General features: G+C 46.1%; 1 pseudogene; it reads left to right on the top strand.

Moving 5' to 3' along the window:
• Positions 1 to 10,244: 10,244 nt before the first annotated feature.
• LOC109898833 (uncharacterized) lies at positions 10,245 to 15,200 on the top strand (annotated as a pseudogene).
• The last annotated feature ends 203 nt before the right edge of the window (positions 15,201 to 15,403 follow it).

Raw genomic sequence — 15,403 nt, forward strand, 5'->3', positions numbered from 1 at the left:
TTTGAGAAACCAAGGCTGTTGAATCTGCCGATAAGAATGTGGTGATTGACAGAGTCAAAAGCCTTGGCCAGGTCTATGAATACAGCTGCACAGTTTTGGACATAGGCAGCTCAACAAACAAAAAAACAGTTAGGTGGCCCACCCAATACTTTTCTATGCAGACAAAAAACTGCATTAAGATAGGCTGTTTGTTCAATATTGGCAGTTGACAATTTCGGTTGCCTAACTCAAGACACGTTGCAGTTTTTTTAAATGTTCAAATATTGAAATTAGATGCTTTTCACTGACAACCGCAAATTTGTTATGCTATTTGTTATGCTGCATGCAGCTGCCCAAATTGCGAGCTTCCCATAGAGAATGATAGAGGCCTCTAGTGGCCAAAAGGCTGTCTTAGCATGGGCAAAGTCACTGAGGGATTCCACCATTTTAATGTGGTCAACAGGGTGGCACCTTAATTGGGGAGGGTGGCACCTTAATTGGGGAGGATGGGCTCATGATAATGGCTGGAGCGGAATCAGTGGAATGATATCAAACACAACAAACAAAATGGTTTCCATGTGCTTGATGCCATTCCATTCCCAGCCATTATTGTGAGCCGTTCTCCCATCAGCAGCCTCCACTGCTTCCAACTATATTGGCTGATCCCTTCTGATGACCCTGTTGGAGTCATGTCCAACCGGGTCATCAGGACGGATTAGCCAATCCTGAAGAAGAAAATGGACTACTTCAAAATGTAGATTCTCAATGTGGACACTGTGTGGACAGACGTGAGTGCTACGGGTCGGTAGTCATTTAGGCAGGTTACCTTTGTGTTCTTGGGCACAGGGACTATTGTGGTCTGCTTGAAACATGTTGCTATTACAGACTCAGACAGGGAGAGGTTGAAAATGTCAGTGAAGACACTTGCCAGTTGGTCCGCGCATGCTCAGAGTACACGTCCTGGTAATCCGTCTGGCCTTGCGGCCTTGTGAATGTTGACCTGTTGATCGGCTGCGGCAAGCATGGTCACACAGTCGTCTGGAACATCTGACGCTCTCATGCATGTTTCAGTGTTACTTACCTTGAATCGAGCATATGAGTTATTTAGCTCGTCTGGTAGGCTCGTGTCACTGGGCAGCTCTTGGCTGTGCTTCCCTTTGTAGTCTGTAATAGTTTGCAAACCCTGCCACATCTGACGAGCATCAGAGCTGGTGTAGTGCGATTCGATCTTAGTCCTGTATTGATGTGTCACGTTCTGACCTTAGTTCCTTCATTTTGTCTTTGTGTTAGTATGGTCAGGGCGTGAGTTGGGGTGGGCAGTCTATGTTCGTTTTTCTAGGTTGTGTTTATGTGTTTGGCCTGGTATGGTTCTCAATCAGAGGCAGGTATTGTTCGTTGTCTCTGATTGAGAATCATACTTAGGCTAGCCTTTTCCCACCTGTGTTTTGTGGGTGCATGTTTTCTGTTTATTGTATGTCACTTTTCAGAACTGTTTCGTTTCATTCCCCGTTGTTATTTTGTTTAGTGTTCTGTTGAATAAATTAACATGGACACGTACCACGCTGCATCTTGGTCCTCTCCTTCCAACAGCCGTTACAAATCAAGGACCAAGCAGTGTGGTATCGGGCAGCAGCGAGTTCTAGACTCCTGGACATGGGAGGAGATTTTGGACGGAGAGGGACCCTGGACACAGGCTGGGGAATATCGCCGCCCCCGAGAAGAGCTTGAGGCAGCCAAAGCCGAGAGGCGGCATTATGAGGAGCTAGCATGGCGGCGAGACAGGGACTAGAGGCAGCCCCAAACATTTCTTGGCGGGGGCACACGGGGAGTGTGGCTAAGTCAGGTAGGAGACCTGAGCCAACTCCCCGTGCTTACCGTGGAGAGAGGTGGATCGGGCACGCACCGTGTCCCCGGTTCGCCAGCACAGCCCAGTGTGGTCTGTTCTACCCCGCCGCACTGGCTGGGCTATGGGGAGTATCCAGCCAGGAAGGGTTGTGCAGGGGCGCCACTTAAGTGGGCCGAGACTATGACGGAGTGGGGTCCATGTCCCACGCCAGAGCCGCCACCGCGTACAGACGCCCACCCAGACCCTCCCCTATAGGTTCAGGTTTTGCGGCCGGAGTCCGCACCTTTGGGGGTTACATGATGCTCTGTCTGTTTAATGGTTCATCAGAGGGCATAGAGGGATTTATTTTAAGCTTCTCCAACACAATCAAGTTTGCTGACGACACAACGGCGGGAGCCTGATAACCGACAGCAATAGGAGTCTACAGGAGGAGTTCATTGACCTGTATTTTGGAGTACCTGTTTGAGGCTGTTTGGGTGATTAGTTGGACCAAATTGTATGTGTACAACATCTAAAGACCTACATTACTTCCCGAGAGCATTGCCATTCCTAAAAGTATGTATTATGATGTTCTTGGAGCCTTTGTTCATGTTTATATCTCTGTCCCTTGAACTGCAGAACGAGCATTAGGAAGTCTATCGCTGGTGAGGTAAGTTTCTCAAAACCTAGTGAAATCTCAAAAAAAGTGTCTGGACACCTCTATAACATGCCACTTCCAGCAAAAATAGAGATTTGGTTAAAAAAATGTTAAATTGTCCTTTAATTGTCTGCACATGGTTGTGAATTGTTGCATTATTCAAGAGTGTAATATGATTTAGATGAGATGTTGTTTGTTAAAAGCATGCTTACTGGCTACTGTGAAAGTTATGGTAAATGTTTTATTTTTTATTTTATTTCACCTTTATTTAACCAGGTAGGCTAGTTGAGAACAAGTTCTCATTTGCAACTGCGACCTGGCCAAGATAAAGCATAGCAGTGTGAGCATACAACAAAGAGTTACACATGGAGTAAACAATTAACAAGTCAATAACACAGTAGAAAACAAAGGTGGGGTCTATATACAATGTGTGCAAAAGGCATGAGGAGGTAGGCAAATAATTACAATTTTGCAGATTAACACTGGAGTGATAAATGATCATTGGTGTGCAGAAGAGCAGAAAAGTAAATAAATAAAAACAGTATGGGGATGAGGTAGGTGAAAAGGGTGGGCTATTTACCAATAGACTATGTACAGCTGCAGCGATCGGTTAGCTGCTCAGATAGCTGATGTTTGAAGTTGGTGAGGGAGATAAAAGTCTCCAACTTCAGCGATTTTTGCAATTCGTTCCAGTCACAGGCAGCAGAGTACTGGAACGAAAGGCGGCCAAATGAGGTGTTGGCTTTAGGGATGATCAGTGAGATACACCTGCTGGAGCGCGTGCTACGGATGGGTGTTGCCATCGTGACCAGTGAGCTGAGATAAGGCGGAGCTTTACCTAGCATGGACTTGTAGATGACCTGGAGCCAGTGGGTCTGGCGACGAATATGTAGCGAGGGCCAGCCGACTAGAGCATACAAGTCGCAGTGGTGGGTGGTATAAGGTGCTTTAGTGACAAAACGGATGGCACTGTGATAGACTGCATCCAGTTTGCTGAGTAGAGTGTTGGAAGCCATTTTGTAGATGACATCGCCGAAGTCGAGGATCGGTAGGATAGTCAGTTTTACTAGGGTAAGCTTGGCGGCGTGAGTGAAGGAGGCTTTGTTGCGGAATAGAAAGCTGACTCTTGATTTGATTTTCGATTGGAGATGTTTGATATGAGTCTGGAAGGAGAGTTTGCAGTCTAGCCAGACACCTAGGTACTTATAGACGTCCACATATTCTAGGTCGGAACCATCCAGGGTGGTGATGCTAGTCGGGCATGCAGGTGCAGGCAGCGACCGGTTGAAAAGCATGCATTTGGTTTTACTAGCGTTTAAGAGCAGTTGGAGGCCACGGAAGGAGTGTTGTATGGCATTGAAGCTTGTTTGGAGGTTAGATAGCACAGTGTCCAAAGACGGGCCGAAAGTATATAGAATGGTGTCGTCTGCGTAGAGGTGGATCAGGGAATCGCCCGCAGCAAGAGCAACATCATTGATATACACAGAGAAAAGAGTCGGCCCGAGAATTGAACCCTGTGGCACCCCCATAGAGACTGCCAGAGGACCGGACAGCATGCCCTCCGATTTGACACACTGAACTCTGTCTGCAAAGTAATTGGTGAACCAGGCAAGGCAGTCATCCGAAAAACCGAGGCTACTGAGTCTGCCGATAAGAATATGGTGATTGACAGAGTCGAAAGCCTTGGCAAGGTCGATGAAGACGGCTGCACAGTACTGTCTTTTATCGATGGCGGTTATGATATCGTTTAGTACCTTGAGTGTGGCTGAGGTGCACCCATGACCGGCTCGGAAACCAGATTGCACAGCGGAGAAGGTACGGTGGGATTCGAGATGGTCAGTGACCTGTTTGTTGACTTGGCTTTCGAAGACCTTAGATAGGCAGGGCAGGATGGATATAGGTCTGTAACAGTTTGGGTCCAGGGTGTCTCCCCCTTTGAAGAGGGGGATGACTGCGGCAGCTTTCCAATCCTTGGGGATCTCAGACGAGATGAAAGAGAGGTTGAACAGGCTGGTAATAGGGGTTGCGACAATGGTGGCAGATAGTTTCAGAAATAGAGGGTCCAGATTGTCAAGCCCAGCTGATTTGTACGGGTCCAGGTTTTGCAGCTCTTTCAGAACATCTGCTATCTGGATTTGGGTAATGGAGAACCTTGAGAGGCTTGGCCGAGGTTGAAGTAGCCAGGCGGAAGGCATGGCCAGCCGTTGAGAAATGCTTATTGAAGTTTTCGATAATCATGGATTTATCAGTGGTGACCGTGTTACCTAGCCTCAGTGCAGCGGGCAGCTGGGAGGAGGTGCTCTTGTTCTCCATGGACTTCACAGTGTCCCAGAACTTTTTGGAGTTGGAGCTACAGGATGCAAACTTCTGCCTGAAGAAGCTGGCCTTAGCTTTCCTGACTGACTGCGTGTATTGGTTCCGGACTTCCCTGAACAGTTGCATATCACGGGGACTATTCGATGCTATTGCAGTCCGCCACAGGATGTTTTTGTGCTGGTCGAGGGCAGTCAGGTCTGGGGTGAACCAAGGGCTGTATCTGTTCTTAGTTCTGCATTTTTTGAACGGAGCATGCTTATCTAAAATGGTGAGGAAGTTACTTTTAAAGAATGACCAGGCATCCTCAACTGACGGGAAGAGGTCAATGTCCTTCCAGGATACCCGGGCCAGGTCGATTAGAAAGGCTTGCTCACAGAAGTGTTTTAGGGAGCGTTTGACAGTGATGAGGGGTGGTCGTTTGACTGTGGCTCCGTAGCGGATACAGGCAATGAGGCAGTGATCGCTGAGATCCTGGTTGAAGACAGCGGAGGTGTATTTGGAGGGCCAGTTGGTCAGGATGACGTCTATGAGGGTGCCCTTGTTTACAGAGTTAGGGTTGTACCTGGTGGGTTCCTTGATGATTTGTGTGAGATTGAGGGCATCTAGCTTAGATTGTAGGACTGGCGGGGTGTTAAGCATATCCCAGTTTAGGTCACCCAACAGAACAAACTCTGAAGCTAGATGGGGGGCGATCAATTCACAAATGGTGTCCAGGGCACAGCTGGGAGCTGAGGGGGGTCGGTAGCAGGCGGCAACCGTGAGAGACTTATTTCTGGAGAGAGTAATTTCCTAAATTAGTAGTTCGAACTGTTTGGGTATGGACCTCTGCAGTAAACTGCAACTCCTCCCCCTTTGGCAGTTCTATCTTGACGGAAGATGTTATAGTTGGGTATGGAGATCTCTGAATTTTTGGTGGCCTTCCTGAGCCAGGATTCAGACACAGCAAGGACATCAGGGTTAGCAGAGTGTGCTAAAGCAGTGAGTAAGACAAACTTAGGGAGGAGGCTTCTGATGTTGACATGCATGAAACCAAGGCTTTTTCGATCACAGAAGTCAACAAATGAGGGTGCCTGGGGACGTGCAGGGTCTGGGTTTACCTCCACATCACCCGCGGAACAGAGAAGGAGTAGTATGAGGGTGCGGCTAAAGGCTATCAAAACTGGTCGCCTAGAGCGTTGGGGACAGAGAATACGAGGAGCAGGTTTCTGGGCATGGTAGAATATATTCAGGGCATAATGCGCAGACAGGGGTATGGTGGGGTGCGGGTACAGCGGAGGTAAGCCCAGGCACTGGGTGATGATGAGAGAGGTTTTATCTCTGGACATGCTGGTAGTAATGGGTGAGGTCACCGCATGTGTGGGAGGTGGGACAAAGGAGTTATCAGGGGTATGAAGAGTGGAACTAGGGGCTCCATTGTGAACTAAATAATGATAACTAACCTGAACAACAGTATACAAGGCATATTGACATTTGAGAGAGACATACAGCGAGGCATACAGTAATCACAGGTGTTGAATTGGGAAAACTAGCTAAAACAGTAGGTGAGACAACAGCTAATCAGCTAGCACAACAACAGCAGGTAAAATGGCGTAGACTAGGCAACGGGGCCAACAGATAAAACAAACAAGCAGAATGGAGTACCGTGATTAATGGACAGTCCAGCGTGCATCAGCTATGTAGCCAAGAGATTAGTGTCCAGGGGGCAGCGGTGGATGGGGCAGGGAAGCTGGACTGGCGAGTGTTATCCAGGTTAAAAAAAACGAACAATGACTAAATAGCTTGTAGCTAGTTAGCTGGTTAGCTTCTGGAGGTTCTTGAGTGTGTTCTAAAAATAAAAATAAATAATAGCGATTCCGTATCACATTGGGTGAGGCAGGTTTCCGGAAGGTATAAACAAATGAAAAGTCAAAAGAGATAGAAAGTAAATATGGGTCCGGTGAGCGTATGGGACGCGGCGATTCAGGCGGTTAGCAGGCCTGTGCTAACAAGCTAACAGTTTGTAGGCCCGGGCTAGACAAGGTAGCAGTTAGCGGACCGGAGCTGGACAAGCTAGCAGTTAGCAGGCCGAATTAGCAAGCAGGGAGATAGCGAGGGCTAGAGAGTTAGCCTTTGGGGGACGTCGCGATGGGGTGAGTCTGTTTATTCCTCTTCATGCGGTGACATCGATAGACCGGTCATGGGCCCGGGTATTGTAGCTCAGGAGTATGCTACGGTGGTAGCGCAGGCCGGGCTAGCTTCAAGCTAAGTGGGTGGAAACGCTAGCCAGGGGTAATCATCCGGGTTTAGCGGTTTAGCTAGATAATTAGCTGTGAAGATCCTGCTGAAAAATCCAGCTGAAAAATGTTCCGTTTTCGGTGGGAATCCGGGGATGAATCCGGGGATGAAAAATAAATAGGTCCGTTATGCTCTGGTTAGAGTCGCGTTGTTCGAACTGGCGAGAGCTTTCCGAACTACAGGTTAGCTGATGACCGGTTAGCTGAAGACCGCTAGCATAGCTGGTGGTTAGCTGGCTAGCTTCAGTTGAGGGGTTCCGAAGTAAATATAAATACTTTAGGAAAAATAGCTACATTGGGTGAGGCGGGTAGCAGGAGAGTATTTGGAAGCTTAGGTTTAGCAAAATGTTTTTAAAGGGATAGCTATGTAAAAAACGAAAAATATGTTAAAAAAACGAAAAATAAACGAAATATACAGGGACACGACACGACAGGACGACTTACTGCTACGCCATCTTGTGAACTATTGCTGCCCAGTAAGAAGGGTGGAATTACCGAGTCACATCCAAACGTAAGGCAATGATGTCATGTAAATGAAAAACTAGAACTCTGTTTGCGACACCTCTGCTATGTCTCTACTCCACCTCTCATCAGTCGGAATAAAGCTTTAAATTCCACGTGAGCAACATCCCTTTTTTAAACCTGATTTGAAGTACGGATGGACAATTGTAAGAATGCCTGTGCTTGAGTAATCTCATGAAAAAAAAAATTGTACTCAAGTACTTGCATGTCAGTGTGAAATGGGGCTGAAGGCCAAAATGTTTGAGGTATGTTATTGGTTGTTTCTACACGCTAAGATAAAAGGGTTCCAAAAGGGTTATTCGGCTGTCCTCATTGGAGAGCCCTTGTTGGTTCCAGGTAGAACCCTTTTGTTTTCAAGTGGAACTGTTTTGGGTTCCATGTAGAACCCTTTCCACAGTGGGTTCTACATGGAACCTGAAATGGTAGTACCTGGAATCAACAAGGGTTCTTCAAAGGGTTCTCCTATGTGGACAGCCGAAGAACGCTTTCAGATTCTCGATAGCACATTTTTTCCTAAGAGTATATTACTGGAATTTCTGATACACACCTGGAAACAAAATGTAACATATTTTCACATACTCAAAACAACGAACATGTTTTTTTTGTTTAAAATTGTGTTAGTGCTGGTAAATAGTTATATTTCAAAATGTTTGAGTACTTTACTAATAATCAAATACGAACCTTGAATCGAGTACTCGAGAACTTGCGTCCATCCCTGATTTAAAGCTACATCATTTGTTTTCAGTTTGCCTGGAAACCCAAAGTTAGATTGCTTTGAATTCTACGTTGGGCAGAAATGAGTGTTTGAATCAGGATAGTTTCCTCTCACGACCTCTACAAGCCAGAATGTTCAATACAATTATATTTTAACCCTCCTGTTGTGTTTGTTTCATGTTCATTAATTCTGTGTTCACGGTCCAAAATGACCGCCCCATTATAGCTGATTGTAGGGGAGAGGGTGATCACGCCTAGAAACCAAGGTTATAATAGAAAACTGGCTAGATTTAGTCTGCGTTTTAGTTTTTTATTGTAACCTTGGTTCCTAGGCATGATCACCCTCTCCCCTGCACTTCTGTGAACAGAGCATGCTGCACGTTGTAGCATGTTTTTGTTGTTGTTTCCAAATCCCAGCATAGCTGTTGCTCTTATCCAGCCTATTAGCCAATTTAGTGCACCGTAGGCAGTGGCTTACTGTTGGCTTTGCATCTGCTATGCATCCAGCTCAGCAAGGTACACATGCTCAGACCCCCATGGGAGGGTCTCGTTGTCTGGGCAAGTCAAGTGTTTTTAAATGCAACATACAATGTTTTTGTGTAATGTCTGGGTCTTATTGTTTTGGCCTAGTCGTGGTCTAGTCGTGCCTAACAGTGTAGCTTTTTAAAATACAATGTGAGACAGGAGGGGAGTAAGCCTACAGTGCCTCGACTGTGGGCTCTTGTATTCAAGTGGGTGCCTAACACAAATGCCTAACACAAATGCCTAACACAAATGCAAAAGCAAAAACCTCCCATCACTAGGAGCTGTGGAGGTGGAAACACAAAAGTCTGAGGCTTTTAAGGTAAAGCAGTGGAAAATCCCCAAGTGGAAAATACCCAGTGCAAAGTCTATGTTCTTATCATGTAATGACAATGCAGTGTTGTGTTGAGCCTGACCATTCCATTTCTAGGCTTGTGGCTGAAGCGTGACATAAGGTAAAATGACCCCACTGGGCACACCACATAATTTCAACGTGGACAATTGGGTCATATTTGGTTGAGACCTATATTCACCCGCTCAAAAAAAGAGGACACAAGTTTGTTGAATTCCCAATGTGTTATCACTTTGCTTTCAACCATCTAAAAACACAACCAAATTCCAATGGAAAAACATGTCTGATTTTTGGTTAAGTTGTCACCTAAATGTGTTATCACTGCACTCTAAACGATTTAAAAGCTCAACAAAGTTCAAATGGGAATACAATGGCAGATATTTTGTTTATATTTCTACACAACTTAATCATTTAGATTTTTGGTTGAGAGGGAGACGTGAATCCAACATATGAATTATTACCTCATAGATTAAATTGAAATCAACCCAAGCTTGAAACTCTAGGCCTACACATGCTTTTATTTCCTCATACCTGGATTACTGTAACTCTTTGTATGTCTCAGTCAGATATTGTCTCCATTCACTTCAAAATGCTGCAGTTCAGCTTTTAATAGACACCAGAATATTTTAACATACCACACTTATTTTAGCTTTTTCTACACTGGCTACCAGTCACTTTTAGAATATATTTTAACATGTTTATTAATCACGTTTAAGGCTAGGCTTAGTTAAGCCCCATCCTATGTCTTGGATCTTTTATCTCGGGCACGGCACTGTTGACCATTCCAAAGTCTAGGTTGAAAACAAAAAGACTTTGGAATGGTCTGCCAGATGAGATCAGCTGATTCAGTGCCTCTTTTTAAATCCCTGCTGAAGACACACTTTTATAAAGATGCTTTTAATGTATGATTTCAATGTATGATTTTAATTAGCCATCTTTTCTAATTCTCCATCCTGCTGTCTTTGTTTCTTTGTTAGTACTTTTATTTCATTATGTTAGGATGTGAAGCACTTGTTTAATTGTATTAAAAAGCCCTATACAAATGAAGCTATTATTATTATTATTATTATATGTATACACTCAATGACCCCAGGTTACATCACTGATGATGTGTCCAAGAGCATGGTGAGATGTATTCTTCCATTCACTTTTCTGGCAAAACCAGTGATGACCAGGGACAGACTGGTTGACAAACAAGAATAGTGTGGTGACGACTGGAGAGACAGTGGACAGCTCGGAAAGACGGAACCCGGGCCGGGGCAGGTTGGCAACTCAAACCGCATTCCCTGTGAGAAGGAGACACAAAATAAGCAGATCGACTCATGGAAACAGAACGACTCATGGAAACATACTCCCAGGAGAGCCCGAGAGGGGGGAGAATGTGACGGTCCAAAGGTTTATGATGCATTGAAATGGACAACCGACTATGAGCATGGAATGTGATTGCGGGAAAGGTCTGCAAGAAGGGCCTTAAGGTTCATCAGTCCCGGATTAAATGTTTGGAGGGAGAAGCAGGGGCACAATGCTCAGGTAGCGAACCTGGTGAGATGCAGGAGGAGCCAGGCCCAGGGTCACCCCACCTTACAGACCCTGGCGCCTCCACGTGTCTCTACTAGATCCGGCAGGCTACACTATCCTGCTAGTGCCCCGTGAAATCATTTGGGTATTTTAAATGTGGTCACCATAATCCCAAACGAAGAATAGTCCAAGAGAATTGACCAGTTCGGGATCTTCTTACTAAGTCAAAGGGAAGATTTTCTTCAGCACTGTAGCTAGGCGGCTGGCAGACTTCCTCTCCAACAACAGCTACATTGACACTTCAGTGCAAAAATTAGGCATCCCAAAAATGTCTGGTTGTCTGGAGCACACAGGAGTGGTGACCTAGCTCATCAGCAATGCGTGAGAGAACAAGGGAGAACTGGCTGTGCTCTGGCTACGGATTGATGCCCCACAAGCTGGTGCAGTATACAATTACCAAACACCATGTCCCAGGCAAAGTGGCAGAACTCATTCTGGTCTACTACGGACGGTTCAGCATGAGAGTCTCATCAGGGTCAGTAACATCAGAATGGCACAGACTGAAGGTGGGAATCACAGGCTACACCATCTCCGTGATCCTGTTTGCCCTGGCAATGAACATGATTGTGAAGTCTGCTGAAGCTGAGTGCCGGGGACCCTGAACCAAATCTGTGGTGCAACAACCACCAATCAGAGCCTTCATGGACAACATGACAGTCATCACAGAGTCAGTGCCAGCTGATTGGATGGGAAAAATTGAGGTCGCTGGTATTGAAGGGCAATGTCGTGGACAGATTCCACTTCAACATCGCAGGAACACCGATCCCGACCATCTCAGAAAAGCCATTGAACATGTTGCCTGAAAGATCCAGGCCACCTGTCAGGAGCTGGAGAGTTGGCTGAAAGTGGTTCGCTGGTCAGGACTGCCCAGCAAGTTCAAGGTGTGGATGTACCAGCATGGCATCCTCCTGAGGATACTCGGGTCTCTGCTCAGCTACGATGTCCCCATCTCTACTGTTGAGAATGTGGCGAGGAAGGTTGTGAAAATGTAAAATTTTCCCCCGAGTGAAATAGTTCCTAATCGTTCTGATTGTGTTCTGATTTTGACATCATGTTGTCAAATCATGTTTGTGTGGATGGTTGAGCGCTTGCAGATGACTCTCAGGATCCAAACAACCTGTTTTTTTACTGTTATTATAAATTAAGATGAGTATTTGCCTTTGATATATATATAATGTACTATGTTTTCTCATTCTGGTTGAGGAGTGCCCAGAGTGTCAACTCTACGATCACATGAAAAAGCGGGCCCTTGTGATACATTACATCGAAGTTAGACAGGCATGGTCTGCCCCGGGCATCAATCTAATAGGCCTTTTTGAGAAGAGAACTGCAGCTGGTAACCAGTATGCCCTAACCATGACTGACCTCTTCAGCAAATGGGCGATTGCTGAACCACTGGAGGGAAAATCAGGAACAAAGAACGCTTCAATAGTCATCAATAAACTTCTTGATTTTGGACTTGTGGGACAAGAAGTTTATTTCACCTTTATTTAACTAGGCAAGTCAGTTAAGAACAAATTATTATTTACAATGACAGCCTACACCGGCCAGACCCTAACCAGGACAACGCAGGGCCATTTGTGTGCCGCCCTATGGGACTCCCGATCACGGCCAGTTGTGATACAGCCCGGGATCAAACCAGAGTCTGTAGTGACACCTCTCGCACTGTGATGCAGTGCCTTAGAATGCTGCGCCACTCAGGGGTATCATCACTGACCGGGGAGGAGAGTTGTAAACGATGTACCTAGTCTTACTGTCACTGATATCAGACATTGGTCATGAAAAGTCTAACACTTTCGACTCATAACCATGCAAGTGCTATGTTTGTCACTTTTTCATTTTCAGCTCAACAGATCCATAATAGACACAAGGTTTTCCCAGCTAGATGCCAATACGGAGATAGTAGCAGAAATGGAGACCAAAGATGTGAGTATACACATATATTAGAAGTGTAGTAATTAAAGTAATGTCTGTAACACAAACATCTCCCCTGGTACACAACAGAGTAACACTTTCTCTCAATAGGTGAAAACACTTCCCTTGTGTACATTCATATTCTGGTTGTGCAGTTGGACTAACAGCAGACATGTCCATGTCTTGTTACCTGAAGGCCTGAAATGCAAATTGACTGAACTTAATTACTTTACCTTCTTCCTCGGTGCGTGGGAGCTGATACTGAGAAAGGGGACCATTACATCCTTTAGGTGCGTGTCCACTTAAAATTTGCGACATATTGAAGACCTAAGACTAATTTAATGTCATGTTAATGTCATGTCATGAAATACGCATGTACAGTGCCTTGCGAAAGTATTCGGCCCCCTTGAACTTTGCGACCTTTTGCCACATTTCAGGCTTCAAACATAAAGATATAAAACTGTATTTTTTTGTGAAGAATCAACAACAAGTGGGACACAATCATGAAGTGGAACGACATTTATTGGATATTTCAAACTTTTTTAACAAATCAAAAACTGAAAAATTGGGCGTGCAAAATTATTCAATACAGGACTAAGATTGAATCCTACTACAGCGGCTCTGACGCTTGTCGGATGTGGCAGGGCTTACAAACCATTACGGACTACAAAGGGGAGCCTCGAGTTACCCAGTGGCGTGAGACTACCAGACGAGCAAAATGCCTTTTATGCTCGCTTTCGAGGTAAGCAACGCTGAAGCATGCATGAGAGCACCAGCTGTCCAGACAACCATGTGATCACGCTCTCCGTAACCTATGTGAGCAAGACCTTTAAACATGTCAACATTCACAAGGCTGCGGGGGCCAGACGGATTACAAGAACTTGTACACAGAGCATGCGCGGACCAACTGGCAAGTGTCTTCACTGACATTTGAACCTCTCCCTGACCGAGTCTGTAATACCTACATGTTTCAAGCAGACCACCACAGTCCCTGTGCCCGCAAAAAATGAAGGGAACCTGCCTAAATGACTACCACCCCCTAGCACTCACGTCGGTAGTCATGAAGTGCTTTGAAAGCCTGGTCATGGCTCACATCAATACCATCATCCCAGAAACCCTAGACCCACTCTAATTGGCATACCGCCCCAACAGATCCACAGATGACACAATCGCACTCCACACTGCCCTTTCCCACCTGAACAAAAGGAACACCTATGGGAGAATCCTGTTCATTGACTTCAGCTCAGCGTTCAACACCATAGGGCCCACAAAGGACCCAGGGACTAAACACCTCGCTCTGTACTTGGATCCTGGACTTTCTGACGGGTCACCCCAAGGTGGTAAGGATAGGCAACAATACATCTGCCACACTGATCCATAACACGGGGGCCCCTCAGGGGTGCGTGCTTAGTCCCCTCCTGTACTCTCTATTTACCCACGACTGCGTGGCCAAGCACGACTCCAACATCATCATTAAGTTTGCTGATGACACAACAGTGGTAGGCCTGATCACCGTCAATGATGAGACCTATAGGGAGGTCAGAGACCTGGCAGTATGGTGCCAGGACAAAAACCTCTACCTCAACGTGAACAAGACAAAGGATCTGATCGTGGACTACAGGAAAAGACGGGCCAAACAGGCCCCCATTAACATTGACGGGGCTGTAGTGGAGCGGGTCGAGAGTTTCAAATTCCTTGGAGTCCACATCACCAATGAACTATCATGGTCCAAACACACCAGACAGTCGTGAAGAGGGCACAACAACACCTGTAAACATCAGGAGACTGAAAAGATTTGGCATGGGTCCCCAGATCCCCAGATCCTCCTGGTGGGAGCAGTGATCAGGGGAAGAGACGGTCTGGGAACCTTCTTAACCCCAAGTATGACACTGCTAAGGGGAAGGAGAGACACAGGCTGGTTCAGGAGGAGGGGAGAGTAGCTGTGGAAGAGGAGAGGTCCAGCAAAACAGTCGGAATGAGTCAGCAAGGAGCCTGGACAAGGTGGGAGCAGGCAGTGGAGAGGAATGTCATGTGGACTGATATCTGGCAGGCAGAATCAAGTTCCTGATCCAGGCAGTGTACAATGTCCTTCACAGACCATTTAACCTGTTCTCCTAGGTGTAAAGTGAAGTCTCCTGCATGCCCGCTATGCTCCAAGAGTTTAACATTGGAGCACATCCTGAGCTGCTGTCCAAAAGTTCTGGGAGTGGGTTGTTACCTCTGGTGCTATTACCAGGTTCTCCAGACTATCACAGAAGCAATCTGCACAGGAATTAGCAGCAAGTAAGTACGGCCCACCACTCACAAGATTGCTTTCATCAGAGCTGGAGAGCAACCAGGGTCCCGATCCAATCTACCAACAGGGATCCTAGTGACTACTCAGGCTGGCAGCTTACAGCCAATCTGGAGAAACAACATAAGTTCCCACAACACATTGTCAAGACAACTCTGAGACTAGACATCATCCAGGAGGCCCACAAGAGGAGGCCCACAACACGGGCTGTTGAGACACACTGTTCTCGGCCAAATTATCTTCCATGCATTTAGATACCATCTGTGGTCACCTTCGTAACCGAGAGAGAGAGAGAGAGAGAGAGAGAGAGAGAGAGAGAGAGAGAGAGAGAGAGAGAGAGAGAGAGAGAGAGAGAGAGAGAGAGAGAGAGAGAGAGAGAGAGAGAGAGAGAGAGAGAGAGAGAGAGAGAGAGAGAGAGAGAGAGAGAGAGAGAGAGAGAGAGAGAGAGAGAGAGAGA

The sequence above is a fragment of the Oncorhynchus kisutch genome, linkage group LG11 (genome assembly GCF_002021735.2).
Source record: "Oncorhynchus kisutch isolate 150728-3 linkage group LG11, Okis_V2, whole genome shotgun sequence".
NCBI classification, from domain to species: domain Eukaryota; kingdom Metazoa; phylum Chordata; class Actinopteri; order Salmoniformes; family Salmonidae; genus Oncorhynchus; species Oncorhynchus kisutch.